Raw genomic sequence first — 27,229 nt, 5'->3', positions numbered from 1 at the left:
GACATTAAGATATATCTATAGATGAATTATAGCATGCAGGCTACTTGAAAGTAGATACTGGAATATATAATAAGCATTTTATAAATACTTGTTCACTGACCAACTGATTGACTGATATAATATCTATGCTAAATGTCAATCAGTGGATAGTTCACCAATGGTGCAATATACGACGAATTTTTTTAAACTCTGATAATTAAACTGTGTTAAAAGAAACGAAGGTCTAAATAGCTGTTGGTATTAGGTGTATTCTTTCCCTTAGAAAGCACAAAATTTTGCCATTTACTTTCTAGACCATTTAAAACCATATAATCCTACTGTTCTCAAATTTGGCTGAGGCAACTGAGTGAGCCTCAGCAAACTTACTTGGGACCTTCCTGTGAGATATTTTAAATAAGGGAAAAATAACAACATCTGCCTAAACTACTACTATTAAGTTGTTTGGGCCTAACTATTAAATAATAAATGGGGGTGTTATGTAATTCTCTTGCCTTAGGAGCTCCATGAAAATATTAGTGAGACACTAAGGGTACCATGAACTGAGAAAGCTTGGGGACCTCTGAAGTAATTCATCATCAAAATATGAGTAAATGGCACATGATTTAGGAAAGTCAAGATTAAATTCTCTTGTTGTCATTAAAACATATGAAATAATATGAAAATAAATATATGAACCTCACTTTAGTGGAATAATAATGCATAATTTAGGAGTATACATAGTTGATTCCTCACATGTTGATTTCAGAAGCTCCAATTTATGTCTTCAGAATTCATAGTACATTGGCCAATAGAGAACATAGTATAAAGGGTGATTATGTTCCCACCCGCCCACAGAACCTATTTATCTCATTATATAGATAACACCAGGTACAACAATACTGGATTATACTTAACAGTTCTCTTGCTGAATGTTTCCACTACTCTGTAGGCAAGTCAATGAATGAAAGATCATACTTTGTGGTGGATTGTGTAGAGTGTCCGTACATACAAACATATATACCTGTGTCATTCACCAAGAGAATTCATAATGGAAGGCAAGCACCAGCCATGCGTGGGATTTGATAATCATTGAATCCTGGTTAAGGATAGTTAGTTAATGCTTCAAGTTTTTTTCTCTTTTAACAAACTTTTTAAAAATTTGGTGTAGAAATTTATTCATGTGTCTAGTCAATGCACACCTTTGTCAGATCTTTAGAGTATTCAAAGACATCTTACATATTAAATTTTTTATACTGATATTATTATACTTATATATTATGTTTTTTATTTTTATATTAATCCTGGTTTTATTTTAGAATTATTTTACTACTTTTGCCTTGGAATGAGAGTGTCAACCAATGTTTCCCCAAAGAAAAGTAAATTCACATAGAAATATAATGTCTGATAGAAATACAAATATGAGCTAAATATAAAATTTTAAATTGTCTGGTACCTGCATTAAAAAAGGAATATATGAAATTAAATTTAATATATCTAAAATATCATTTCAACATGTAATCAATATAAAAATTATTAATAAGATATTTCATATACTTGTTTTCATACTAAGTCTTTGAAATCTATTGTGTATTTTTTACACTCAGTACACCTCCGTTTGGGTTGGCGACATTTTAAATGCTTAATGGCTACCATTTTGGACTACGCAGATGTAGGCTATCTATAGTAGAATCACCTGTTGCTCTTGTTAAAAATTTAGATTCCTGAACCTTCCTCTACACTTTTTGAATTAGAATCTCTGAGGGAGAGTCTAGTGAGCTATAATTGAAAACTTTTTCCAGCTGATTCTTCAGCATGTTAACATTTAAAAACCATTTTACTTCTAAGGGTGGTGTGTATCTAATTCCTCCCCACCTCCTCTTCTACCACATGCGTGCACACACACGCACACTGTATTAATCCCAGTTAATTCTTATCTTCCTGGAAAAGAGAGTAAATTCTCTTTCTTCTATCTCCCATCTCCCAAATATATGGTAGTGAAAAGAATGTGTCTTTTCCACGGTGGTAAGAAAGGATGAAAAGTAATGTGACAATTTATAAATAAAAGGAATGCTAACAAATATTAATATCTTAGGTCAGGATGGATTTTGAGTAAGTTGTGAGTCTATTTTATACTTTCAAAACGTAAATCCATAGACCATAGCTCTATGGTGTGTTCTTGGACGATATGCTTGATATTTCTGTGCCAAGGTGTTCTTATCTGTAAAATGGGAATGTTGAGAGTTCCAATATCATAGATATGATTGTAACAACTGAATGGGATAAAATGAGGATGTGCACAGTGCTTAACATTGTATGGTTCTTTTATGTAGAACATCATCTTTTTTGGCCAGCCAATGAATGAGAAAATAAACCCTAATGTTCCTTATATATGTATTTATTTTTTGAAATATATTTTTTGGAGGAAACAATTCAGTTGTTTTCATTGAAAGAGTTCAAATTCTCAGAATGTCTGCTAGGCAAGAGCAGCATTTTGGCCATGCTCAGCTGCCACTAATCCTGAAGGCGGACAACTCTGTTCTAGTCAATGGGTGGCTACTTAATGGGATTTACAATGGACACAGTTAATTTAACAGGCATAATTTATTAGACCCCTTTTTTTTGAGTTAAAGCATTTTCAGTCAATTTTATGCTTAAGGGTTGATGAAACATTACTCAATACTTCCTGAATGGTTTGGAGACACTCAGAGAAATGGTAAGGATGGCCATAATATTTTTTCTCACAGAGATAATTGATTATCACATCCCCCAGAAGTGACAAATTGTAATGAAAATGAAAGAAAAGAATAAAAATATTAATGTCTCAAAAGGATCATTCAATCACTTTTCTAGAGGCAGGTGACTTTTTTCACACTTCCCATTGGTGAAACAAATACAAACTGAATTCTCAAGTTAAATGTGTTTACTTTTGCACCAAAAAGAGTAATACGGACAGTGTGTTTCAATTAAAAGGAAGCCTGAAGCAAAAATGTGTTACAGTCGAGGTAGCAGCAGAGTGTGTCATTATCTCGTAGGCACAGCAGTCAAGATAATGAACAGCTAAGAAGACTGGACAATGGAAGGTGAAGTATGACTTGTCATGAAACTGTCAATAGAATCTGAGCTCGCTTTCCATTAGTAGGTGCCATGAAATTGCAGGGATGTGCTGAGAAGCTGGAGAAAAAACTAAAATAAAAGGGGCCTGATAGTACTTAGTAATTTTAAGCCTGATTTAATATTTTGCCATTGTTACCAAAAGCCTTAAATCAATGATTTCAATGTTTAACTTCTCGTATTCTATGAGTTGATTGTCAGGGTTTATCCTCTATTGCTTTGATCGTGAAACAGAAATTCCTGAAATATTTTTTCCTTTGAGGTAATTTTATGTTATTCTTCTTTTTCAGTATGGAAGGTATGCTTGAATAAAGTTTGGAATTCTGTCCCTGCTGAGGGACAATAGGATATTTTATAAGTTATAGTGAGAGATGGGCTGAAGTTGTATTGAGTTTGCATAAAAATAGATTGCTACTAAACTGAGTCCAAGTGTAAGCTTCCCCAGTGGATAAAAGCTGGATACCAGATAGGTCAAAAGAATCATAAAATAGAACAGGTTGGATTTCAAATGAAAAATTCACTAGTACTTTAAATCCAAGAAGATACATTGAAAAAAAACCCATATCTGGTGATAGAAGGGATCAAGGAATAGTAAGTATTACTATTCTTGGTTCATTAATTTATTCATTTAACGTGTATTGGATACCCCCTTCATGCCAGGTCTTGTTCTAGGTCCTGAGGACAGATGAATGACAGGCAAGGCTTCTGCTCTGAGATGTAAGGTGACAGAAAAGAGATGAATAAAGAAATGAACACAATAATTTCACATAGCAATAAGTGAGATGAGGAAAATAGAAGAGAGTATTGTGGGAGAGTGACTGGGGGTCCAGGGCAGCTACTCAATGAAAAGTTTTCTGAATAGAAAGTATTTTGTGCCCAGAGGGAGAGAAAGTTAGAAAAAAGGAGAAGATCTAAATGGATTTGAGTGTAAATAGAAGAAGGATAGAGAAAGAGGCTACAGTCTTTCTGGCTTGCTCCTTAAGGCTTTAATTCAACCTTCTTCCCTTAAACAAGTGACAGCCCTCCCAGGCACAGATTTTGAGATCTTTTGTAGTAAGTCTAGTGGTTTCTTCCTTCCCAAATCTTCTAGAAATGCCCAGTTCGTGGACACATTGTAACTATCTGGAAAGTATCTCAGGGTGTTTTCACCCTCTTTAGTTCTTGTATAAGAATCTCTCTGCCTTCATAATATTAGGCACCCTTATGTCTGTTCCTAGAGCCACGTGTTGACTCTCCAGAGATAGAAGCTTGCATCTTACAGATTCTATGTATACCCAGTGCCCAGTGCCAGGCACAGGGTAGACACGCTGTAAATATTTTCTGCATAAAAGAAAGAATGGGAAAGAAAGTCTCAAAAAGCCAAGCTGTTAAGTCATGTTCTCATGAATAGTTCCTGAATATACTTCCAGGAGTTGCCAAGCTCAAGGTCTAGGAGCAATTTCAAAAGAAATAAGAAGGAAGTTTTAAAACTCTTAGGTCTCCCCCTTGGAGACTTTTATTCAGTGGATCTGGAGTGATACCTGTGCATCTGATTTTTTTTTTTAAGTTGAATCTTATGAGTAAGCAGTTTTATGAGTGATATTAGACTAGGGAGGGAGGCGGGGAAGAAACTAAGACTTACTTTGTCCATGGCTTCCTTGATTTTTGTTGTTTACTAAGTTACACTTCTAGTAAGTGGTATATTTGATTTGGAGCCAATAATCAGGATTATTCTTACTGCATTTAACAATATAGCAGATAAAGAGAAGGTACATTTTGTTGTTTAAATTAAAATTTCAGAAGCCCAACTGGGGCAAGATGCAGGTCTTCTCTTTTGAAATATATGCAAAATCTGCCGTCTGTATCAGCTCCCTACCCTACAATGAAATCAGTTGTCTTAATAGCCAAAAAGTTAGACGAGTTGCAGCAGATTTAATAGTGTACATATTCATACTGAAAGCTTTGGATAGTTAGGATTTTAGATTAGGATTCAACTTTTTCCCCCTATTAAACGCCAGCCGGGCGAGTTGCGTTAATGACTGTGGTTGTGTTTGAATGTAAATGGGGGACATCTGGCGATATCAGGAGATCAAACGTTGGGAGTCTGCATGATGACTCTCATCTGTTTGTCACCCAGCAGGTGTAATGGATGGCAGGCATGTGGGCTCTTTGCCCAAGTCAGTGTACAGACCTAATATATTGAGGGGAGAAGTTTCCCTTGCAATTTTAAAGGATCACAGCTCAACATAGGTGTGTGTGTGAGACGGGGCAGGTGGAGTGGGTGTTTTCTACTGCGCCAATTTCTTTAGTAAAATCTCTGCTTTTTAGCCTAGAGGCATTTCCCTTGTCCCGTTTCAACAAATTTCCACAGCCCAATTTGTTATTCAAAAATTTATGGAAAATGTATGTTAAAGTGAAAAGGGTACATTGTGCAGAAAAGGGAAGCAGCTTGTAAGCATATCATTATGCGTGAGCCATGGGGCCCGCAGATGGCACTTCTACTCAGAAACGAGAGCGGTGCCAAAAGCTAAACTCTAAATACATTTAAATCACATATCTTTACTTAAAAATGGAGTATTTTGGAAGGAAAAGCAGATGATATTTAAGTACACAAGTGGTATTCTTTTGTTCCTCATATAATAGAGCCCTTTACAAAAGTCGTTGCCTTCTAAGTGTGCGGGAAGCCTTTGAGTCCTCAAATTCCCCAGAGGATTTAGTCGCAGTGCATGGCTCAGTTCTTAATAGGATTAACCACTGAGGTAGTACCTTGCTAGGAGAACAACTCTTCAAGGATCCTTACAGTTATTGAAAATTAAAGGATTGTTTTGATTACTATGTTCAATGCTAACAGCAAACCTTTGTTTTGCACATTAGAAATAGTAACAAAAAATTATCATGACATACGGGCTTCTTATTTTAATTGAAAATAAATTTAGTTCTTCGACTGTGCCAATCTTTAATTAATTAGACGGAGGGTAACGAAAGGGATGAAGGCATTTGTTTGCTACTTAACATAATGATTTTCTGGGAATGTATTTTTTTTAATATAGTAATCATGCTGATTTCTTGTTTAGAGCGTGGTTATATTTATTCGAAATGGAGAATTTATAATTGAAAGGGTACAGTTCGTGTCCGTGAGATTAACACACTAACTAACCAGTTCATTTTTATTTCTTCTTTTGGAAAAGTGGCATTATTTCTATTGGCACCTTATACAATGCATATTTTAGCTCTGAAATTGATTGTGAATTTGTATCCTTAATTTTTATTCATGCCATTAGATCTGGCAGCAATCAGATTAAAATAGGCATTATTTGTATTTAAAAATTTAGAACATAACCTTTTATTTTAATATTCCAACAACTTCATCTGTTTAATGATTGTACTTTTAGAAAATTCGAAAGTATAATTATATCTATATGACATTTGGTATGTGAGATCTTCAATTTGCAAAATACTGTAAACACATGTTATTTCCACATTTCTCTACTCCTTCTCCACTCTATTATTCTGAAATACTCAACACAGAGTAAATCCCTTCCAATTCTAATGGCCTCTTTTGAGCTGATGTGTATTAGGGAGAAAATGTACGTGTTGTGTGTGTGTGTGTGTGTGTGCATCTGTGTATGAGTAGTGTGAGTGAAGGGGAGAAATATGAATTCTTTTTAAAAGAAATACAATTTCATTATTTTCAGCCACCTACAGTAAAACATAGTGATGCCTGATAATGTACTGGTAAATAGAAGTCCACTGGCAGTTATTCATAATGCAAAGATGTGTATCAATTATGATTTTTAGTATATTGGTCATCAAATTGAGTGCTGATAAACCTAATTTAAAGACGCTTCCAAAATTTTTGTACATAGACTGGAAAACTGTGTTGATTCTATTAATTTTTTGTGTGAAAAATTCCCTACTCTGCCTTTACTGTGAAAATTTATCATAGACCAGCCCTGGTCAGTGTTTGTGTATTTGAAAACCAAATTCCTTATAAACTGAAAGCGCTAAGCTTTTCTCTTTGGCTTCTTTTGTAGTTTTGTAGTTTTTGGTGGAATGCTGTGGTCATTCTGTATTCTGGGTCATGTTCTTACCAAGGATGACTGTTGATGTGAGGTTTTAGGTGGTCAGCTCACTTGATCACTTGCTCACTTGAGTTCTCTGAATGCAGGGCCAAGAGAGAGCAAGAAAGCGGTTCCGCTGTCTCCGTATCAGGGGGTGAACGTGATGAAAGACTAGGTAACCCTTTGAGAGAGATTGTTGGCGATAGTTGAGGTGGTCAGATGAAGAATTAAATAGTTTGCTCATGGACAGAGGTCAAGTAAGATAATTGCTATATTTAAAAAACCGACTGAGTGGGCTGAGGCATCAAAGAGAGATGGCTACCATACATAAAGGTCAAACTCTTTTCACCATTTTGAAAGTATTCTTATTCCATGGGTTAGTTCTCCATCTACCCATATTTAAAAAGAGGTGATGCTAATTTGGTAAATCTCTATACGTTTCCGTGCAAATCAAATACCCTGGAATGTTTTAATATAAATCAAATCCCAAGCAATGTCTTTTGGCAAGTTTTTATTTTTTCCTAATGATTTCAAAATTTCTCAAAAGGACCCATGTACCTTCCTCAAAGTGAAGGAAATAATCAGCAAGGGATTCACAGTTTCTGGCTTCACAGAGTTACAGGTTTCTGCTTACACCAATTTGCCTTTGAAAATGGTTTATTGTATCCTAAAACTATTCAGCAAATAAAAACAGTTCTTATATGATGTAGAACTCTTTTGATTACACTCTAAGCCTCCATATGAGTACAATTTTATATACTTTAGCAAAAGCAAATGAACCTCAACTATCTATGAATTAATTATAATTAGGGACTGATTTAGTGTTTTCTTTTGCATTCCTTTTTATATGTATCCCTCTGAAACAAACAGTATTCTAGGCATGCAATACACAATGATTAGTTCAAGTTGAAGTGATTCTGTATAAAATTGGCCTCATATTTATTCATTCAGAAAATGAGCAGGGAGAGAGTGCACATTTTATAAAACTCCAGTAATTTCTGTATCAGATAACCCTTCAGCAAAATAAGATTCGACCCTTTCAAAATTGCTTAATGAATTGATATTACACAGAGTATCTTTTTAAACTTCTGTAGAATTTTTTTCCTTTTATTGAAATCTTTGAACATAAGCTTTGAATCACAGATCTTGCATTTGAATGTTGAAAATACGATTGTGTTTTGATTGGTTTGGTGCATCTTTATGATAGAAACCAAGGAATCTGAGAAAAATTATGCCAGAATTTAACAGTTACTGTGGAAATCACTATAGAGAGAGAAGATGATTTAAATTAATTGAAATATTATCCTAAAGAATGAAAACTCAGAGATTCCATATAGGGAAAAAAGGAGACTTCTTTGGCAAGAAGTGGTTTTGGAGGGGATAAAACATATAAAAATAGTGTTATGCTATTTTTAATTTATTCTAAGCATACCTTGTTGTTACTATTCGGCTGTACATAATTTCTTTGTGACGTTGGTCAGAGCCACCAAAGATTATGCTCTGCTAATGAATCTCTAACATATATCTGACAGTTCTGTGATCTATTTGCCACAACCTCCGTGAGCCTTCAGATCCTTAGAGAGGATTCAGGGACCTCCGAATGTTTTGAAATTTTTTCTCCCGGCTCCCTCCTTCTAAGATTCGACTTAGCTAGCTTGAGGATATCATGAATTTCAAATAGCATTTGTGATGAGGCCGATCTCTTGCTCCACTGTGCAAATATACCACTAAAAGCAAACATAATGTGAGCTCCTCCTCCCTCCCCTGAAGCCTGAGGAGCACTTCTCCACCCAAGTGCTGGGTTCTACACAGCAGACTGGCCTAATGCTCCCCTCATGGCAAAAGAAGTGAGATGCTTTGAACAACCATAACTTTATTAGAGAGATTTCTTTGCATAAAGCAGTGCAATATTTTAGGTTATTCGTACTTAATAGCATGGCTAATATGTGAGTTTTGAGTGTCTTTCTGATGCATGTTACTAGATGGCAAAATTTCAGAGGTTGGCTTGCAGCTTATACTTTAATGCACTTTCCTCAGCATCTGACACAAGTCCTTAAACAATGTCGGTGCCTGACCAGAAGCACGCAAACATGAATACAGAGACCCGTGTTCCTTGTTAACCACTATCGTCATCTAGGGAAAGGCTGTCCAGTAGAAATACAAAACACGTGTTATTTTGAATTTTATAATAGGCACATTAAAAGCTTATTCTGTAACAGTATGTGTGTAACAATATGAAAATATTATTGAGATATTTTACATTTTTTTACTAAATCTGTGAAATCAGTTGTGTGTTTTAAACTTACAGCATATATCATTGCAGACTACTCACTTTAAGTGCTCGGGAGCCAATGGCCATATGTAGCTGGTGGCATCTCTCTTGGACAGTGTAGGCCTAGAGAATGAAGTAGTATCTGATATGTAATCACCACTCATTTGAATATTTGTCAGATTAACGAGTGAATGATACTTGTTGACTGGTTTTAGTATATCCAGATCAATTAATAATTTTCTGCATTATGAAATTATTTTATTATAGGTCCAAATGCCTCATTATCACATTTCCTCATTAATGAATAGAGAGATCTTTTATTTAGACTTAGAATATTCCTTTTTTGAATAAGGCTGAAATTCCTAAACAGTTATATGAATAGTAGAATGCAAAATGGCTTGGGTATTCTGAAATTCATTTATTTGAACTCATCATTTCGTCTTCTTCTGCTGTATGGACTGAAACGTGTATGCTCATATTTTTATGTCTGTGAAATCTTTATTTTTATTCATTCTAAAGAAGTCAATTAATTTGCACTTACTAATCTCCCATTCCTCACATTGTAATATCATTCTCTTTATGTCTAAAGGGAAAATTGTTAATATTTCTTTTAAGCCTATAAACTTAATTTCCATTAAGGGAATTGGTAGCTTGAATGAAGATAACAACATCTTGCAAGTTTTATTCATGTTGTTTGGCTTTTTATAGGTTTGTCTATGTTACTTCATTTTGCAACATTTGCGTAAACTATGTAGTCTGGTATTTGCGTAATTTTTCCAATTTGTATGTTTAACAATGGAAAAGTGCTTCCAAAAGATGCAAACTGAGGCGTGCCCAAATTATTCCCCAGATGTCCATAATATTTAATTAATTTATTTTGCTTATTTTATAAGACTTTTAAACAGGATATTTAAATTTCTCAAATTTCCTATAAACGTTAAGTGAAAAGTTAAAACAATTTGATTGAAACAAAAGTGAACCCAGATTAACTGCCATCAATAATCTGGAAAGTATGCTTTTATTATAGAAAAGGGCATGAAACAAAAATAGATAGGTGGCTTTATCCTATTTATGCACAGTTTAGTCTATTCCAGGTGAATTTATTTATAGAGAGATGTTTAGAAGGATGCTCACCAAAATGTAGGCGGTGGTTATCACTGGCTGATGTGCTTTTGAATGACTTTTACTTTCTTTGTTTTATTTAACTATGCCATTAGCTTTCTTTTGTTTTTTTGCAAGTTTACTATAAAAGAATATTCAAAAAATAAATTTGAAAATATAGAATTCATTGTAGTTGTATAAAATCCCAGGTGTAAAATGTAAGAGAAATTTATAAATCAGAAAAAAATATAAATTTTGGGTTTGTCTAGTTTTATTATAACTTTCTTAATAAGGTATTTAATTTAAATCAATATAGAAGCTTTATCTGATATACCTTAAGGTAAATGAAAACCTAATAAATAATCAAATTTGGTAAACGTATTGCCCTGAAGAGCACAGCGTTTGTTATGGAATATTTGATGAGTGAAGTATGCTAGTCAAAAAATCAGTTCCATTTATTCACTTGACAAATATTCATAATGCATATAATGAAATGTGAGGTGAGGTTAATACTTCAGAAATTACTGGATTTTTATGTGATTGTATTTCACTCATTAAAATAAACAATAATAACAGCTAACATTTACTATGTACCAGTCATTGTGTTAAGTGAATCATCCGCATAATCTTTACAAAAACCCTATGAGTTAGATATTGTTATCATCCCTATTTACCCAGGAAGAATCTGAGGGACATAGAGGATGATAACTTGTCTTAGATCATATGGCTATTCAGCATTTTTGTCACATGTCAAGCCCAAGCACTTTAGCTCTGGAGCCTAGTGAATTAATCATGACCCTGTATTGAGTGTACTATGGGTACCATGCTTGTTTTGTTTTACATTCAAACAGCAGGCCTTTAAATTCATAATTAACATGATAGAAAAGAACAAAGCAAGTACCATTTCTGTTGCCTACAATTCACAGCTGTCTTATTATGGTCTTGTTCTTGTAGAGAATTCTTAACTTGTCTTTAAAATAAATTTGTGATCTAGCTGAGATAAACATCTGACTCAAGCGGGGCTCATTGGCAGATCCCAAACAGGAAGGTCAGTGACTCGCCCGAGGCTGCACAGCTAGTCCGTGGGAAGGAATGCAAGCCCCAAGTGCTTCCACTGTTGAGGCTTAGTTTTATGATTTTGTGCTATTCCTAATTATAAAAGTAAGTTTTAGAGTCAACCCATTGGTGAATTGTCTTCAAAATATTCTTGCAATTTTATTTAGTAATAAAATTGTTAAATTGTGGCTCTTAATAGCATTAAAAACTAATATTCAAGAGAGATTAAAGGATCAGAACAGCACAAGAGAGTAAAGAGACTTGATTATGAGGACACCTAATTATTATAAGGTAGGATATAATTAAATGCTAAAGTTGTGCGATATAAAGACAATAAAGGCTGCAGAGTTTCTAAGGAGGAAATCAAAGGACCTTATTGCTTTGCTGGGCTCTGACTGCCAAGTTGAAAACTTGAAAAGTAAAACAAAATACAAACAAAGCAAGTTTGCAAAAGGTCTTATAATTCTGTCTAGCCTTGCTGATTTGTCCTTTAAAGACATATAGTCTTCATTAGCCCATTCTACATCTATCGTTCTCCTGTAATCAGATTATCAAGATACTTAATAAGCAAGGTGGCACAGCAAGGAGAGCAGAAGTTGTGACTAATGTTTGTCCTGTGCTTCTGTGTGCCAGGAGCATTTTCTTTTGTTATTTCTCAATGTGATGTGGTAAGGGTTCTGCCCCTACTCCCCTCCCCATTTTACAGATAAGAAGACTGAAACTCAGAGGGTCTGAGGAAAGTTGTATGAGGTTGTGCTTGTTTAGCGATAGAGACACAATTCAAACTCAGATCTGCTGTGATTTAAATTCTATACTCTCCACTGCACTGTGACAAGCCCTCATACTGCCTAGAAGATCAGGATGCTACCAATCGGTATTTATTTCACCTTGCCAGGAGTCTTTGTGGAGGGCAAAGGCTTTTCAGAGTGGTCAGGGAAGATGGAGCTCTCAGTCTGAAGATGCTGTTTGCCCTTGTGAAGAGGGCGACTAGGAGTGTGGGTTCCAGCTGTGGCCGTGTATGGGAACTGGAGATGGGCTCAGCCAAACCAGCACATCTCCAGCTCACCAGAGGATCTTACCCTTGCCTGGGAAATGCTGACTGAGGAGGGGCTTCTTCTTTTTACATGAGGAAGTATACAGTTAGCATCCAAGATGAGAATGACTTGAGCAAAACTGGGAAATTAGAGCCACTTGTATTCAATTGTTGCCATTCCTTCATTGTTACGCTCTCTTTTTCTTTTTGCACTAACACCAATCCCTTTGTGAACTTAGGACACTACTCTCTGCCTCCCTCACTCCCCTAGTTCTCCTGGCCAGGGGAGAAGGGAACCTCACGAACAGCAAATGTCTTAGTGTGGATTCATTTAATATGTTGACTTTTCGGTGGAGGAGGGATGTTTGCATTTCTCAAAAGAGTTAATCACTGGGAGATGAAGCCCAAATCTCTGTTAATGACATTCCAGACATGTGGCATTGGAGTGGCGGTCACTGCAATGACAACAGTGACAGCTGACATATATTGAAGGGGTACTATGTGCCAGGCACTGTACTAAGTGCTTCTGACGGATTTTTATGTTTAATTTTCACCACATTTCTATGAAACAGGTGCTATTACATTCCCATTTTTAATGATGGAAACAGGTTATTTGCCCCAAGCAAGTTGTGTCAGAGTCAACGGGACATTCCTGATATATAATATATGCCCGTATCCTATTGACAGTGGTACTAACAAGTATTTGAATTTAAAAGTTCGCAAAATAATGCGCAAATTTTAAGATGAAATAAATCATTGGTAAATGCGAAGAGCAAACTTCAAATCTGTATATTGCTAGAAAGATGCATTTAAACTATTTTTCCATTCTAATGCTGTACATTTCAGTGTTTGTATCATAAAAAACATCACATTTGAAGGATAACAAATGGGTATACTATTGTGGTAATTTTGTATCTTAATGGTAATTGTGTGCCATAGTTAAAGTGACTGAACTATTTAATATGTTTTATACCATATTTTATACTCCTCTGTTGAAAGATATTTTAAAGGGTAAGGTGTGCAATTTAGCTCATTTAGCTCCTAATTCTAACTTTCGTATATTTTGAAGATGTATGGTTTTCATTTGCATTTCTATTCTTTTTTTTGTTTTATGTGCTCATTTGAATCTTATCTATTTTCTTTTTCTTTTTCACAGTCACATCCAGCTCTTTATTGCCTAAGCAATCTGGGGCTTGCTTTGTCACTTGGCTTTGCTGTGGAGCACTCCTGTAAAGCTAGCTGAATTGTACATCGAAGATCCACCCTTTTGGTGAGTGGAATCATAGCTACAATTTTGTGTTTTGCTCTGCCTCGAATTGTATTTGCATTGTTGACCAAAGTGCTTTCAAACGGAGCACAAAATAGGGCTTTTCCAGCTCTGTGCTGGAAAGCTGGCTTTTTTTTTTTTTCCTTTTTTTCTTATGGACAAAAGTAATTTGTACTGTCATTTTCTCTCTCTGAAATCTGCTGTTGTCTCTCCTCCTTCCGACCCAATTGAATGACTTGACAATTTTTCAGTCATGCATCTGCATCTTCTCTACCTGGATGTCTCCCCCTCCAGTGCCCCCTCCTCTTCCCCTGGTCTTGACAAATAATTTGACCACCACACTTTTCTTATTTGCCATGTACACAAGGAAATAAAAGGTGATGGTTGTGATTAGCTGGACCATGTAGCATCACATTTTAGTGTGTAAAGACCTTTTGGATAGAAAAACTTGGCCCCTTTGATCTGTTTAATGTTGTTAATCTATGCAGGCAGCAAGCAAAAAGGAAGCCAGCAAGCCTTTCTTATGTTCCCAGTAAAATCCTTTCTGCTTTTATTGCCTCTGAACTAGCATCCTCAATATATTTCCACAGCATCTAGCACCATATATCAACTGTCTTCCTAAGGCTCTTTCCTGGACCTCCTATATCCATTTTTCTCTAGTCTTTTGCTTTTTAGATCTTGCTTTTATTTTTTTCCAGGTCAAATCCTACCAAGGTGGCTCCCTTTTGGGTGGGATGCTTACAGAGTTCTATGGGGACAATTAATGTGTTATGTAACTCTGATTTGCAGATGGGGCATCTGACTTAGCTAAAACATCCGTTATAAAATAATTTTAGTAATCTGAAGGTATGTAGAGACTACACAGCTAAGGATAAGATATGAGAGGAGATACAGTAGACAGATAAATGGAAAAGATACCCGGATTAAATCCTTTTTCTCTTCTTTCTTTGATATCATTCCTAGCAGAAGTTTTTCTGTGAAAATGAGGCACGAGTAAAGAGTAGTGTTTAGGTGGCTGAGGAAGTGGGAATGGGTTTAAGGGCCGGAGTGATGATGTGAATACCCTCATGAAGGAGGTGTGCGTAACACAATAATCAAACAGGCTGGTTGGAATAGTCAGCTTAGAAAGGACTTATGGATCAAATAGTATAATGACTGAATGGGAATCTCATGAGGCTGTAGTGACAAAGTAGATGATGCAATAAGGTACCTATCCTGGTACTTGGACACATGGGGTAAATGAACGTTATCAGCAGTTCTAGCCCCATTTTGCTGGTGAAGAAACTGAAGTACGAGCAACTTGTTTGAAATCTACCTGACTACTATGGCTAGTTTTCCATGTTGTTCTTGCTGTCCCCATGTGTTTTCTTGGGTGTGTGGTCTAAGCAGAGAGAACCTTTTATTAGAGTAGGAGGGCTTCTTTAGGGATTTTATTGTGCTTTGAGTCTGAGAAAGGCATTCCACTTAATAATGCTCAGCACGCTTTAGTTTTCTCTGAAGGACTGTTGTTCCTAGTTTCTTGGAGGTCAGATCCAAACTGGGCTGTGCAAGGAGAGTTTGACTTTGTTAGAACACGTCTCTGACTTCAAGGTTGCTGGCACACAAATCAGGTGCCACCCTCTCCAAGAAACATCCCCTGGTACCACTTTATGTCTTGGAAGCTTGGGTCCACCATTGCTTCTGTTCTCAAGGAAATATCACCAAGTGCTTAGGAAATCCATTATAAATGTAGAGTTGTCAGTTTTGGAAGAAATAAGAGGGTGTATGGTGAAACAGACCTAAGACTCTGGCGTAGCCTATGCCAGCCCATCTGTCCTCTCCTAGAGCAAGTAACAGTTGAGAACACTACAGAGTTAGAGGACGTGAGTTTGGTGGGGCAGAACCTGGAAGAATGGAGCCTGCCATGGAGAATGAGGACTTTATTTTGGATTCCTAGAGGATTTTCCTGACCTTGTTAGATCCAACAGTCATCTCCTCTTTATCCTCTTTCTTGCTCATGATCCTAATCTTTGGACTCAGTTTCTAGTATAAATGGGTCTTGTTACATGGTGGGCATGGAAACAGTCGGAGGATAATGAGGAATAACATGTCCATGTAAGAAGAGAGAGAAAAGGCTATTCGGTCTTGCAAACTTGCTTGATGATAAATCTCAGTGATCTGCCTACCATGCTGGCCTGAAAATTCACTAAGTTTTTTCAACGGTCTCATTATGTTTACCCATCGTTTAGTTAGGGCAGTACTTTGGTAATTTAGTATTGGAACTAAAAATGTTTTCAATTTTGGCTAAATAATAAGCCAGTCAGTGAGGCAGGCCTTGGCTTGCAAAAACTGCTATCAACTTTCAGAAGAAATTCTTCGTGCTAACTGTCTGGCATTGTATTTTACATTCTACTGAACCTGTTTTCAAGAAATACCTACCTACTTTGAAAAGGACTCTGCAAGGCCCTCTGCTGTTCATTTAGAGTGTCATTTTTAGCCCTAATAGAATAAATGACAGTGGCTTTACCAGGCAGTAGGAGGCTTTATAAACATAAGCCAGTGTTTGCCCAGGTTTTTAGTTTCTTCCCAGACCACCTCTGGCTTTTTCCTTTTCACTTAGGCTTATGCCTGAAGATTTAAATGCTACTCTCATTGCTCATAAGAGGCAGTATCCTAAAGTATACAGCTTTTCTGGCCAGAGATCTACCTTAAACATTTCCATGTGACTTCTTTTGCTTAAGTGGAAGTAGTGTATAAAATGGTTTTTACTCCATGTTGGATTCATAGAAAACACTAGATTCAATTGCAGATTCTCGGGCAGTCACATCTGCTTTCAATCAGACTAGGATGAAACGCAAGATGTGATTTTGTCATCATTCAAAATATGCTTTTTGGCTATTTTTCATGATTTAACAAATGAGGTTAAAAGAGAAAGAAACTTAAAAATCATAAAAAAAATGTGATACTTTTAAAGGTTGCCTTTGGTAAGGGATAAATCGAACCAATGTTTTTTGATTTCTGATATTAATAAAATGAAATCCTACTTTAGGTAGAAATTTTGGAAAATCAGCAGACCTACAGGAAGGCTGTGTTCTCAGCAACACATCCCGCAGTGGGCGACATGTGGATTTAATTCCCTATCAGCAGAATACAAGATGACATTTTTCACTTTCCTTACCATTTAAAAGAGTTCGTAGTAATCAGTATGTGCTGAATATGTAAGTGACCAAGGCTCTTTAAAAAAATAAGATTAAAGCATTTTTTTCTCTGGTTTAAAATCCACTTCTATGTAAGAACTGGAATCATTAGCACCGTGTTGAAAGTATTACACTGAGCCCTTTTTTCCTTTGCCTTTTTTGCCAGCATAGAAACACCCCTTAATACTCAACAGCTAACCTTTAAGATGAGTGCATTTTGAGGGGTTTTTTTCTACACTACATGCCTGAGTTGCCTCTTCACATTGTGAGATTTACAACAGGTCTTCTTTAAATATTTCACATTCCCTCACATAAAGTCAAGCAATATTATGTATTTTACAAAATATTTTCTTGAAAATTTAAAGAATAAAATGGAACTATGTAACTAGAATAAATATATGATGCATATGATGTTTTAATATAATAATTGTGAAGGGATAAAAAGTAGAAAGGAACATTTAATAAATATATACCATATACCACATTTAAATTTTTTTTCTCTTCAACATAATTTATTTAACCATAAAAGCAAAGTCCTCTTTAATCCTGAAAACTGAGGTTCCACGAGGTTAAATATCTTGCTCAAGTTTGTACAGCTAAGGAAGGAGAAGAAGTGTATTTTTTAGTCCAGTCTGTTATTCTAGAAACTGATCCACTGATTGAAATTTTTTGGATACGGAAAAATATGGGGTTATTGTAGAGAAAGTCATAGGTTCTCTTATGAAGAATATGCTCTGATAAGCTAAGATCCAGTAAATTAGTCACATAAATTTTTAAATTATAGATTGCTTTGCTTAAACTCCCATTGTTGTCACTTTTGCTAAAGTGGGAATATTGTGCTTATCTATGTTTGGAAGTAGGTTTTTGTTTTCAAGCGCCTGAGTATATAAATCAATGAGATATTTGTAACATGAACTAAGAAAAGTAATTATAAAATGCTATTTAAATTTTAGGTGGCTCATTTGGAAGATCGAGAGGGAATATCTTTGAATGGCTTGGTTTACTACTATAAAGCAGTTACAAAAAGAAGAAAAGTAGTCTATAGATGTTTGTTGTATCATTAGAACTACGCAAACCATGATGAAGAAACAGTACAGAATTTTGGCACATCAGGCATTTTAACAAGGTGTTGAGGAAATACAAGGAAAAGAAATGATTATGATGAGTCAATTGGACTGAAAAATTAAAAGATAAAAATATATTGTTAAAAGGTCAATTTAATATAAATTAATAATCATCATACATAACATAAATTATAAGTAAGTTGAAAGATTTTAGTTAAGGTCTTTGAATGGATATTTGTGAGTGTATTGTGTGTGTTGTGTGCATGCATACCATACCCAGGTCCACAGAAAATGGGTTGCAAGAGTACCCATGTTAGTAAAGAATGTAAGAATATAGGATCACAGTTATACAAAGAATTAAATATCAAGAACATAGGGAGAATAGATAAATACAGTTGATTCTCCTTATTTGCATAGTCATGTTCTATAAAGGCACTGGGAACACTGAATTAGCAGATACTGAACCATTGATCCTAGGGCAATTACAGGATTAGGTAAGTGTAAGCCTCAGGTCACAACAGTTTCATCAACAAAGCAACAGATCAATGCATAACCTTGTTTTACTTGTGTTTCTGTTTAAAAACATCTTATTTAATGTATCTTGTTGATTTGTTAACATTGAACTCACAGCCAACAGCGCTGTAACTCATGCCTGAGCAAAGCTTATCTAACACACATGCTTTGTCCATAAGGCACATCACAGACTTTCTGCACTTAGGTTCCTGGAGAGCACTTCACTAGAATGCTTGGAGGTCATTTTTAAGCAGCAAAATCACCTGCAAAAATGGAAAAAGTATGACACTAAATATACAATGAAGAGGACACATTTATAAAATGAGCGCTTAAATAAGAAGGTGGAATGTGGCCTTGTTTCATCTTAGCTGGGAACATGTGCATGGGATGACTCAAATTTTTCACTGCTCTGTGTGACTATGAAAGTGCCAGGAGTCTTGATTTTGGGGTTACAAATATCTTTAGTTCCTCTATAAAAGGAAGCCAAAAGTGGAAAAACCTATATGGTCAGTAATTAATGTTTCAGTATTCTATCTTATTTGGAAATGATCTAGATGTTCAAAGAATATCCATCATTTAGTTTAGCTCAGTATAACTTTAAGGTTTCAAGTTCCCCAAAAGATTTTGGGAACTATCATTTTGTTGTTGTTGAGGAAGATTTGCCCTGAGCTAACATCCATACCAATCTTCCTATTTTGTATGTGGCTTGCCACCTCAGCATGACCACTGGTGAATGGTGTGGGTCCACGCCTGGGAACCGAACCCAGCCCACTGAAGTGGAGTGTACCGAACTTAACCACTAGGCCATGAGGCCAGCCCCTGGAAACCATTTTTAAGTAGACCTACCCTAAAGCACAATCATTGTTGGAAAGGACATTTATAAACTTTCATCTTACTTACTCCTATTTAATTTACTTGTTCTTAACAATTACGTTCAGATTACTCATGAAAATTTCATGAGATGTTAAACAGCTAACCATCCTCTTAAGTTATCTTTCCTGAGGTTTTTGAATTGGTAAAAAGGATAGGTGGGCTTCAAATTGTTTGTAGAGCCACAGTTCTGTTCTTGTAAAGACTTGATTTGTAAGACAGGAACAGTTGTTTTTAATTCCTCAAAGAACTGAGTTGCAACTTCAACTTCTGAATATCATTCAGTCGTCTAACTACTTTATCCTCAATTTGCTTGCTCATATCAAGGGAAAGATCTTCAACTAAGATGAAAATCAAAAGATCCCTATGTTCTGCATTTAGAGCTGTGTTTCTTTGGAATGTTTTAAGTAAATCCTTCCACAATGGCTTCAGAAAGTTTTTCTTTCCCTCTGGGTACATAGTTTCATTTTAGCTGTGGGGAGAAGGCCTTCAAAAAGTTCCTATCAGACTCTGAAAACCAGTTTCCAATTTGGCAAACTTCTGACCATAGAGCTTCTTATAAAACAGAAAAAGATCCTTCGAATATCTTGTCTGGTTTTAACTAGGACAAACGTAAATATTCTTAGCAGTAATGAACAACCCCATGAACAAAAGAGGGATCCCCAAAGAGGTTGCAAAAGATACTTCCCTCCCAAGATCCAGAGCCACAACGATAACCAAAAGAAAGACTTGGACAATTCCCCTGAGAGCTGGCAACAGTTGGTAGGACCCTAGCCACAAATGGAGGGCAACCCACATTGCTGTCTGGCCATATTTTTGAGGGCCCCCAACCTGACAGTTACCAAGCCAAGTTCTTAGGTCACAAAATGAACAAATAAGAGGCAATGGCTATCCCTGGGAAAGAAAGGATGGATAATCAATGTTTTTTCCTGCCAATCTGAATTTGGAAAGGAAGGGACAATGTGAAATCTTCCCTTCCTCTCTCGACGAGGCACCACAGATAGAGCTCCGGGAGAGCAGATTTGGAGAAGAATTCTTACCCTTTGCCAGCTTTGGTCAGTTTCCCCAGGATGCCATCTGCAGGCTCTGGAGTGAGTGGGGTGTCCCAGCAGGTCTCATCCTGGTCAGCAGAAATTGTAGAGGAGGAAAAATAATTTTCCTTCTACCCTTTACGGCGAGTGCCTGGCTGAGACCCCTGTTTCTGTAGGGCACCTCATAAATGGACAAACTTGTGAAAGACGGTTAACAGTTCTTCAGTGTGGCCACTATAATTCAAGATTATCTTTGGTAAGGTTAACCAGTTTGTTTGGCCTTAAAATTGTATTCACCTGAGGCCTCACAACGGACGCAGTCCAACCCTGGATCCTGTCCAGTTTCTAAGTCAGACCCAGTTCAACTCTGGACCCAGTCTGCTTTTAAAGTTGGACCCAGTCCGACTCCAGTCAGTTTCCAGACTCAGTCTGAAAAAGCAGTGCTCAAATAAAGTCTGAAAGCTCACAACATAAAAGCTGTGGAGCTAGGATCTGAGGGGGACTCACCCATGACCTCCAGAGGCAGCGAGAAGCAGCGAGCTGGGGAGGGGGGGGGGGGGGCCGGGGGGTCGGTGCTCAACAGGTAACCACGCCTGGATGCTCGGTGCTCCTGGGGGCTGTTGGGGGTCTGCTTTGGTTCCGTCTTCTGACATCAGAACTGTTAAAAGATAAACTGAGGCATATTAAAAATTTGAAGAGTCCATTTGAGTAAAAATCATTTCAAAGGGGGCAGCGCCAAACCGGAAGTGGTTAGAAGGGCTCTACCCACAGGAGCTGGTGAGAGACCTTCATGCAGAAAAGGCAGCAGCGAAGTCAGGAAATTACTGATTGGCTGCAGCTGAAAGCCTAGTTGGCTGTTTGTGAGTGGTGTCCTCAGTGTTTTGATTTTGTTACCTTGAGGCATTTCCAGGCTTAGATTTTGGTTTGCTTAGGCAGGCCACCATGGCATTAGAGCCACATCAGGCTAATGGGCTCCTTATTTAATTATTTTAACACTGGTCATCTTCCATAAACGCAGTGTCTTTCATTTGGAAATCATTTCTATAAGTTGAGCAGAAAATAGAGTGTCTAGAGTACTGGTGCTCTCTGTGGATGCTTAAACAACCTATTTTTTTAAAAATCCATAAAGTATAAGATGCCAGCGTTGGCCTTCTAGGCAAATTATCAAAGATTAAAAAAAATTATTGTCGTTGGCATTGGTAAGCTTGTGGCGTGGGGGGCCCCCAATCACTGACTTTGGGAGTGAGTAGTGCCGAGGATCTTAAAAGGCTTATAACTTTTGAAGCTGGTATTACACATTGTTTAACATTTTATGCTAAGAATCACCATTGGACAGAGAGATACATCTGGAAGAATGTTACCCAATGAATCATTTAAGATAAGGGCAATTTGAAAACAACCTGAATGTCTACCAATAAGAATTTACTAAATAATGACATCAAAATGAAGTACTATGTAATCCTGAAAAAATTGTCTTCTTGAAGAACATATAAGAATATGGAAATACTGTTTTTAAAGAAGTGTGTATAGCCTGATCCGGGTATATTTATTTTTTAAATGTACCAGAGAACACTAAGAAAAAGGTGAGAGGGACATACCAGGAGATATTAATAGTAGTTATTTCTGGGAAGAGAGATAATGGATCATTTGTATTTTCTTATTTATTTCTTATGTATTTTTCTAAGTTTCTATCATAATTTTATGTTACCTTTACAATTAGAAAATAAATAAGGGAGAAGACAACTGATCGATATTAGAACATGCCACTCTTTTGGCCAAATTGAGTGATTTGTCTTGGATGTTAAGCCATCTCACTCTTACCAAAAATGTAAATATCTTATTTTTTATGAAGATTTAATGTCCTTAGCAGAAGATGGTGCTGTTCACGTCAAGTATTATGGACAGCCATGATGAAGAGGAAAAAATATCCTCAGAAAACAGGGACATTATGTTTTTTTCCACTATTACTTAAGTCAGAATTCACCTTCTTAGGTTCTGCTGACATAACCTTTTTCATGTCATATAATTATTAATTTAAAAAATTAATTCGCTAAGTGTTCTTTGTGTGCCTTTTAGGAAAGTATAGTATGTTAAATAACGTGTGTTAAAAAGAAGTTTGTAAGTCTTTCTTGCTTTCTAAAAGTTTCACTTACATTGGAAGAACAAGTTGGTTCTTTAAAAAAATGAAATAAGCCAGATGAAATTCAGAGGAAAGAGTTATCGTAGTTATTGTGGGCAGAACGCATAAGGGAAAGCATCAGAGAATGGATGGCACAGAATGAGCCGTGAATAATGGCTGGGGATTTGACAAGCACACTGCAGAATAATAACAAGGACTGCTTATTGAGGGCCTATTACATACCAACGACTGTGCTAGACTTTCCCTGCCACCACTTCAAAACATTTACCACAATGTTATCCAGGGACTGATATCATCTCATTTTCCAGACGAAGAAAGTGAGCCTCAGAGATGCTAAACAACCATCTCAAGGTTAAATAGCTGATAAATGACAGCAGAAGGATTCAAATATCACTCTCTTCCTCCTCCTCCCCTTCCTCCTCCCCTCACCCTCCTCCTCTCCCTCTGCCTCATTCCCCCGCCTCCTCCAACTTATTAAGTCCTTATGCCAGGCATATAATGTTATGTAATTGTCACCTCTCAAAATTTCAGTTTCTTCTGCAAAATGACGCTAAAGCTGCTTGCCTAGGGTTGCAAAGTAAATGGTGAAGCTGGGAACAAGGTTTGTTTGACTTAGAGCCGCGTTTGATCAGTGACTGCTCTTAAATTTGATAGCTCTATGAGCTTGCACATGTTACTAAACTTTTTAGAGCTGCAGGTTCCCATGCGGAAAAATGCTTTCCTCAAAGGCTGTTAGGAAGAGTTGATTAGTTGTGTGTCAAAAGTCCTTAAAACACGGCCAAGCGTATAGTAAGCACTCTATTATTATTTTTGCTATTTTTTATTATTATTACTCTTATCATCAGCAGTAGCAACAGAATCATTATTATTATTGTTATTATTGTAGCATTGTTACCAAAAAAGCAAAATGAATATCACCAGTGGTACGAGAGGACATTTAAGTGATTAACAGGGCAGTGAAACAGTGAGACGGAACAGTGAGGAAGTTATTCCCATTTCAGATTTCTCTGATACAACCATTATTTCAAGAAGAGCATCTCAGTTTGCACCTACTATGACTTTAACAACTCTCTTAAATTTTCTAATTTCTCTGTTTTAGAAAAAGATACTAAGCTTGGACTTTCATTGACCAACAGTATCTAGTTTGAATTAGGAGTATTTAAAAATTAAATTTGTTTTACAGCTACTTTCTATTCATAGGAAAAATACTCTTTTCTATATTTAAGTCTGTTATAATTGCTTTTAAAACAGTTTGTTTAAGAAACAAAAATTCATCAAGATAAATAAAAATTTTAAGAAATGTGTGATGGTTTGAGATATTGGCCATTGGGAGGGTAATGCTGGAAATTCAGTTGGGAAATATTGCGCTATAGGAAGCTGGCAAAAAAATGGAGTGAGCAAGCTCCATGGAGGAACCACTGTGACTATAACCGAGGGATTATGTAGAGAATTCATGGAATATAAAGTTGATAAAGCTCTCATTTTTCTCATGTCACCATGGATGGTGAAAATGTGGGTCCCTGAGTCAGCACTGGTCTCTAAATGACCATTGAGGAGCCTCTTCTCTAAGCCACAGCATTCAGGTAAGGGTTTTCAGTGGTCATGTCTTTTGTGATTTAAATTCAACAAATCTTTTTGGAACAGCCAATTTTATTCAGGGTTTCCACCTTCTGAATCTAAGCTCCTGGAGGGCAGCCACCATATCTGCCTTCCTTATTACTAAATCCCCAGGGCCTAACCAACTGCTTGGGCATAACAGGTTCTCAATAAATATTTTCTGAATGAATGAGTGAATTCTGTCCACTGAGGATCCTCCACTGAGTTCATTTTATGTTTGTGCAATTGCATCTAAGAACTTTGATGGGATCGACTTAATTCAAGACGTAGTAGAAGTGTGACTTTCAATGAGGTCGGCAGTGTCACTGTAGAAGTGTTTTGGAGACCCACTGCTGTCAGATGAAACATCAGTAGCACAAATTGAAATAGTACATTGATTGGAGAGGCCCAAAACACATGTAGATGTAATTCCTGGAAGGACTGTCGGGGCTTCAGGAGAGGAAATCTTATCGACCACTGTTTCCTTAAAGGACCAAATCAGTTTTAATTGTCAGGAGTCTTCGTGGATTGCCAGCAGTAGGGTGGAAAAGCGTGTCAGTAGGGCAATGGAGAGCAAAAAGATTATGCTCCCTCATAGTGGCATTGCTATTTTAACAGGACATGAAGCAGGATGATTCATGAGACAAATAATAGACTGTGTGTGTGTGTTCCCAGTCAAGGTTGTCAAGGGAAATTCTTTCAGAAAAGTTACCCGAAGGCTCTAGTCCATCCCTCTAGAGCTTCCTCTTTACATAAATCGCATGCTGAAGGTCATCAATTTAGATGAGGACGTGTGAAATTAGCCATTTATAGGATAATTCTGCTCTTGGCGTGCATCCTAATTCAAGTATAAGAAATGTAGTGACTTTTCGGGGGGGAGAGGAAGGTTATAGACACTTTGTGATAAGAGATGCCACATCACACTTTCCCAGATTCATTGCAGAGTGGTAAGTTCCGACTGCTTTGTCAAACAAAACCCCTCTGCCTATACTGAATAATATTTTGAAGGTGTAGCTATATGATATCCAGGATTTTGCCTCTAACTACCCCTGAGCTCTGTATTGTGGGATTGCTTCAGAGAGCATTTTAGTTCTTTATATATTCAAAACAGATTGAGAATTTACCAAAATGTAGATATATTTTAGACCAAATGTTGAAATTCAATAACAATAACAACAATAATAAATTCTGGAACTTAATTATAGCTGACATATGGAGACCACAGAGTATCACGGGCCAGCTCTGGTAAGGACGAGGCATATGTTGTCTCGTTTGATTGCCACAGCACTCCATGGGACACTCCAGACTCATACCTTCTGTACTCCCTAAAACTTCTGTTAATCAACCACAATTAACTGAATTTTTCTTCAGCTTCTACCTCCTAAGCTGGCCCCAGCATTGAAATAGCAATTATTTCACAGTATAATTCAAGCTAGCCTTATGTTTAATATAAAAGAGAAACAGCCAAATTTATTTGATCTGTTGTGTCAGTATCAGAGTGCAAGTTGATATTGTATATTATGTATGGCAACTTCCTGAATAAGTGATACTCACTCAATGAATGTCTTCATCAGATCTCTAGGGAGTAACAAGTATTCTACATATATTTTTATTATATGAGGCTCTTAGTTACAACATCACCTGCCAATTCTTTAACGTAAGGGCCCTAGTAAATAATTTGTGTGACTCACGTATGATAGAATTGTTCACTATCAGATTTGTCAATTCTAGATCGTGAACCCCAGATTGCTCTTTTGTATTCTTGAAGGTGACCTTAAGTGATAAAGAAATTCCCTTGACCTTGGAATGAGTCCAAGAGACAATTTAAAGGCAAGACATGGCAGCATTCAAGAAAAGCTCAACATAAATTTGTGCTTCAAAGAGGGAGCAGTTGTCATCATGGTGATTGTATTCTTTCCTAGACTAAGCTCAAAATGAAAGAGGAGGAGTTTTCAAAGCAAAGATGCTGAAACAGAGGAATCAAAAATCTGGATAGAGTTTCTAGTTGTTATTAGAAATATAGTGCTTAGTGTGAAATTTGGAGCCTGTGTTTGGGATCAGATACTCAATCAAGATAATGATTTTTAGGTAGCCTGAGGGAGCACCCTTCTATTGTTAAAATACTTATACATAATTAGAGAGTTATTTTATTATTATCAACATTCTGCTAAAGAGCATTATACTCACACTGGTCTTTCCTCAACAAACATTAGTGAATGCTTACTATTCCTAGGCAACGTTCAAAGTGCTTTGCATACGTTATTTCATTTAATACCTTAAAAAATCTATGAGGTAGATCCTATGATTATTCTCATTTTAAAGATGCAGAACCTAAGGCAAAGGGGACAAAGGAAAGCTCTTTTGACTGTCGGTTTGCATCTGATTTTATTTATTTATTTATTTTCAATGATGTCGTCTTATAAAAAATCCTCACGGAGCTTGCATTCTAGTGGTTCGTCTAGGTCACAGAGCCAGTGGTAGCAGATGTAAGAGAGACAAACCCAGGTTCAAATTCAAAAACTCTATCACAAATAATTAGAATCAGAGTATAAAAGCGTACGTAAATATTATACGATACAAGAAACCCTGTTTAAGATTGGCCAAGACTACAGGTCAAAGTTTTGAATGATACAAGTAGGAAGACTGCTGGCTTGAGTCTGGAGTGCTCACAGCTATCATTGCTTTTGTGCCCCATTATGAGTATTTTGAGTTACTACCAAGGATGTAACTTCTTTCCCATCGCATATTACCCAGAAGCCTCTCTAGACTTCTGGCAATTTCTGTCAGCCACAACTGAAGAACAGCTCTCTTCCAGTTGGGAAGGGCCTTCTCTTAAACTGAGCATATGAAGCAGAGATTTATTGAAACCAACCCTGGCTGCCATTGTGGTGACAGATGTCGCAGCTAGACCTCCCTTAAACAATCCTGGAATGACTCTTTGGAATTCTGCATGTGCCAACAGTCATTTTCAAACACCACA

General features: G+C 36.6%; 1 protein-coding gene and 1 long non-coding RNA gene across 12 annotated transcripts in view; one reads left to right on the top strand and one right to left on the bottom strand.

Annotated features, from left to right (window-relative positions):
• TENM2 (teneurin transmembrane protein 2) overlaps positions 1–27,229 on the top strand; it is a 3,416,041-nt gene that overhangs the window by 2,329,417 nt on the left and 1,059,395 nt on the right. For all 11 annotated transcript variants that reach the window (XM_070232931.1, XM_070232936.1, XM_070232935.1 and 8 more), the window contains one exon: positions 13,749–13,862. The gene's annotated coding sequence lies outside the window, so the exon portion shown is untranslated. The remainder of the gene's footprint in view (positions 1–13,748; positions 13,863–27,229) is intronic.
• On the bottom strand, positions 18,664–20,641 carry LOC138917262 (uncharacterized). Its single transcript, XR_011425015.1, has 2 exons — positions 20,523–20,641; positions 18,664–18,875 (listed from the first exon to the last, which is right to left on the bottom strand). It is a non-coding gene; the product is annotated as an uncharacterized lncRNA (long non-coding RNA).

The sequence above is a fragment of the Equus caballus genome, chromosome 14, assembly GCF_041296265.1.
Source record: "Equus caballus isolate H_3958 breed thoroughbred chromosome 14, TB-T2T, whole genome shotgun sequence".
Lineage (NCBI taxonomy): Eukaryota > Metazoa > Chordata > Mammalia > Perissodactyla > Equidae > Equus > Equus caballus.
This window is presented reverse-complemented; position numbering and strand designations above follow the sequence as displayed.